Genomic DNA, 5,078 nt, shown 5'->3' on the forward strand with positions numbered 1-5,078 from the left:
GGTATGGGTCTTTCCCAGTGCTGGGTTGTGGCTGGAAGGGCATTTGCTGCTTAAAACATGCTGGATAAGTTGGCGGTTCATTCTGCTGTGGTGACTCCTGATTAATAAAGGGACCTAGTGTGTTTTAAAATGCTTTGTCCAACAAAATAATGATCATTCATTCATTTTTTTCCGGCTTAGTCTCTTTATTAATCAGGGGTCGCCACAGCAGAATGAACTGTCAACTATTCTGGCATATGTTTGATGCAGCAGATGCCCTTCCAGCTGCAATCCATCACTGGGAAACATCCATACACTCATAAACTACAAACAATTTAGCTTATAACTCCCCCATACCAAGTCCTTGGATTTGTAAGGGAAACCAGAGCAACCCAGAGAAAACCCACGTGAACACAGGGAGAACATGGAAACTCCACAGAGAAATGCCAGCTGACCCAGCCAAGGCTCGAACCAGCGACCTTATTGCTGTAAGGCAATCGTGCTACCCACTGAGCCACCGTGATGCGAAAAATAATGATCATATTACGTTTTAATCAATAATGGCCTTTGTTTGTTTGTTTTTTTTTTTTTAATGTAGAACTCTTATGAAAGTCTATGAAAGGGGTGCATTTTAAGGCAGGGATGCTTCTCTCGAGTTTTAATAGTGCTTAGGACCTGCATCCATGACAGAAGTAGGCCAAATAAATAATGCACCGGTACTCCCATGTTTGAAATGTAAGTGGATGGCTGTGACTGCTTGTAATGGCTAGCAGATGGCAGCAGAGGACCATCCTGATGATGTCACAATCTCTGCAGTCGACTCGGTCTGATAGTTTGCCCTAATCTCTTATTGGAATAATATATAGAGAGATTTGTTATGGGGAAAAATATGGTCTTTGCAACAAAAATATTTTCTCACCAACAAGGTCAAAGGAGTGGCTTTTAAACTGATCAACAAATTTTAACCTACAAAGCAATTTAAAAAAAAGTTTCATTCTAATATGGATGTACTGTTCATTTTGTCAATTGCATACTGAAACTGTTTTTCATTTATTTTGGGAGTGTGATTATGCTGTTCAATTTTGGAAACATATTGGCTCATTTATTGATGATAATATACAACAAGATGTTTTAGTTACTTTTAAAGAAATTATTTTTGGTTATTATGAATCTGCCTCTACTAAGAGAAATGCTGTTTTGTTATAAATTTAATTTATTTTCTTTGCAAATTCCATATCCACAAATGCAAATTTATAAATACTAAATCATATTTTCCTGTTTTTTTTGTTGCAAGAATTTAGTCATTATATACAATTAATTTCATTATCTACAAATAAGAAAGCAAACAGAACTATTTTATTTTGTAATGACTTTTAATTTTATGTACTGTTTTTAATTCTTAAATGTCTTACGCTCAAGTTTATATCATGTTCTTTTATTTTTTTTCTTCTGTCTTTCTCTCTTGTATCTCTTTTTCATTGACAATGTAATTCATATTCTGTATTGTAAACAAATATTGCTACAAACTTGTCAACTGATTTTTTGCAACAAAAAAAAGAAAAAGTTTGCCCTAAAATGAAAATTGTAATCATTTAATTATTCTTTACATGCCAAAAATGTTCTAAGATTGATTAAATTGAATTATATTGAATTATATAAAATAATAAGTCATATGAAATATGACATGTTTGAAGATAAATTCTCCTTTTATTCCGAAAAGAGTAGTCAATGAATACATAACAACATACATAACAACTACTCTGACTAAAATGACACATTTTCATACTGATAATTATTATATAAACATTTAAACGCAAGCCTAAATACTAGAGCTTTATTTATATGTATTTAAGCTTTATTTAAAATAAATAGAATTCAGTTTTTTTATTAAGAAAATGTTTGACATATTTTTAATCAAGTTTTTTTGTTACTTTTTATTGGTTTATTTTCTTTTTTCTCTACAATTAGAGAACTAGAGACCATTTTGATCTTGAAACAACATACAGTTCATCAAAAAATGAAACATCTGTAATTATGGGTGGCACGGTGGCTCAGCAAGAAGGTCGCTGGTTTGAATCCTGGCTGGGCCAGTTGGCGTTTCCATGTATAGAGTTGGCATGCTGCCCTGTGTTGGCGTGGGTTTCCTCCAGGTGCTCCGGTTTCCCCCACAGTCCAAACACATGCGCTATAGGTGAACTGGACAAACTAAATTGGCCGTAGTGTATGAGTGTGTGTGGATGTAAGAGTGTTTGGGTGTTTTCCGATGTTGGGCTGTAGCTGGAAGGGCATCCGCTGTGTAAAACATATGCTGGATAAGTTGGAGGTTCATTCCGCTGTGGCGACCCCGATTAATAAAGGGACTAAGCCGAAGAGAAAATAAATGAAATGGAGTAACCAACATCTTAAAAGCTGCAGACATTGGAGCAGTGTTTGCATGCCTGATTTCAGCCAGTCTCTGTTTCTCTCTCTCTGTGAATGGACAGTGCAGTGTCCACAGGCCAGAGTTTAAAGGGTAACAGTGCACTCTATCCATTAGTCTAATGAGATCTGCATGTTGGGTGTTATAACAGCCTCCCAGCTCTCCCTCTCTCTCTTAAAAAAATAATTAAAAAATAGGATAATATTGGTCTGAAATCGAATTCACATTGTCAGGCAAAGATTATTCTAGTTTATTTGTTTTTAATTTTTTCTTTTTATTCTGCTGGACCGACATAGCCAGCATGATGTTCATCATCATGATCTTCTTCTTCTCAAAACTGAAGGATAATATTGATGAATAATCCCTTATAGCATGGGTCTTAAACTCAATTCCTAAAGGGCCGCAGCTCTGCAGTTTTGCTCCAACCTGAATCAAACACAGCTGATCCAACAAATGCAAAAACCGCCTACTACTGTCGTGGTTTTCTTGGTTTTTCTCTTACTAATTCAAACTCAGTCTGGAGGTTATGAATATTAGAAGAATATACTTTATTGTCGACAACAAAGGAGAATTTTCAGGAGACCCCCAGTAGCATCTCTGTCTGAAAAATTCTGTCTCACTCAAATTCTAGCCTGCTTAAATACTCTGTTTTTTACTTTGTTGTACATAAGTCACACAAGATCCCTCCTAGTTTAACCCTTGACTCCAAATTCCACCTCTGTCATCTGTTTTTCCCTTATTTCTACATATGTCACACAAATTCCACCTAGGTTAACCCCTGACCTCAATTTCCACCTAGGTTAACCCCTGACCCAAACCTGGTAACTATATAACTTATCCAGTTCTTGTGATATGGTAATTCTTCCAATGGTATGCAAGTCTACAAGCAGATTATACACATATAATTTGAATATATAGATTAACTTCACACTTTAAAGAGTATAAAATCCACTTCACTACTCAGTAGGTACTGCATTTGAATTTAAACCTACTACTCGGCCGTTAGAAAAGTATGTTCTATAAAGTATAAATGTGAAAAGTATGAATGGAATTCGGACGTACTACATCTGTCATTTTGTCATGGTCACGTGACCTACCTGCGTCAATTGCGTCGCTTTACTCCCATTAATGAATTCGCTCGCGGGGCATCATGGGACAGCACAGCATGCATGGGATGTGCACTCCAGAATCTCGCCGGAAGTAGTAAGTCACCCGGGTACTTTTCGCATACTGATTTTCGAATTCTATGAATTCGGACATACTATTCGGCTCGCATACTGAATTTAGCGTACTATATAGTATGGAAGTATGTGGTTTCGGACGCAGCCAAAGTGTTCTAGACTCTTTTATAAAACTTCATTAGTTGGATCAACTGTGTTTGATTAGGGTTGGAGCAAAACTGTGCAGAGCTGTGGCGCTTTAGGAATTGAGTTTGAGACCCATGTCTTATACCAGTGGTCTCAAACTCAATTCCTGGAGGGTCGCAGCTCTGCATAGTTTAGCTTTAACCACCTCCAACTCACACTTGCTCAACAGTCTCTAGTATTCTTGATCACCTTGATTATTTGGATCAGCTGTGTTTGGTTGGAGCAAAACTTTGAGGCCTGTGCCTTATACTTTGATTGATGGTGTCTACTCTAAACCCTTAAAGGAGGGGTCACCAATCTCGTTCCTAGAGGTCCGGTGCTCTGCAGGGTTTAGCTCCAACTTGAAACATCCAGGCAGGTGTGTTGAGGCAAGAATACCTAGAAAGACCTTGATTAGCTTATTCAGGTGTGTTTGATTAGGGTTGGAGCTAAAATCTGCAGGACGCCGGACCTCCAGAAACAAGTTTGGTGATCCCTGCCTTAAAGCATAGGTCTCAAACTGGATTCCTAAGGGCTCTGCACAGTTTTACTGTGGGGGAAGCCAGAGCACCCAGAGGAAACCCACAGCAACACAGGGAGAACATGCAAACTCCACACAGAAATACCAACTGGTGTCCTGACATTTTACTCTACCCATCAGATTATGCTACCAACACTGTATTTGAATGGTTCTGAGGTTGGGGTTAGGGATCAGGTAGGCTATGGTGATATTACAGTTTCATATCACACTACTCCACATTAAAATTTACACTGGTAGCAAAATCTGATGGGTAGCATCCTTTTTGAATGGATGGTAGAGCAATCTGACAAGGTAGGAGAAATCAACAGAACACCAGGACTCGAACCAGCAGCCTTCTTGCTGTGAGGCGACAGTGTTAATCACTGAGCCATCGTGTCACCCCCAACGTAAATACTAATACCTAAAATTTCAAAGGTGCACCTCATAGTACCCTAAAGATACAAAAATGAGCCTTAAAAGTAAATAAGTGTACCTCTAAGATCCCAATATTCACCTGTATGGTACAATACCAATATTCGCCTGTATGGTACAATAGTTTACCTTTTGAAAAGGTAATGGCCCAGTGACAGATTATATAGCTTTCTAAATGTGTAGTAGCTATTTAACCCATCTTCAACCCTCCTGAGGGACCCAGTGTCCTGCAGAATTTATTTCCAACCTGCGTCAACCCAGCTGTTTATTACCTGTTTATTAGAAGATTCAAATGGTGAAAAGCAATTGCGTATGGAAACTGTGAACTTTGCTGTTCGATCGGAGTTTGATTGTTTAGGTCTGACTCGCGGCTGCGGAACCC

The sequence above is a fragment of the Danio rerio genome, chromosome 23 (genome assembly GCF_052040795.2).
Source record: "Danio rerio strain M-AB ecotype USA chromosome 23, GRCz13ab, whole genome shotgun sequence".
In the NCBI taxonomy this organism is placed as follows: domain Eukaryota; kingdom Metazoa; phylum Chordata; class Actinopteri; order Cypriniformes; family Danionidae; genus Danio; species Danio rerio.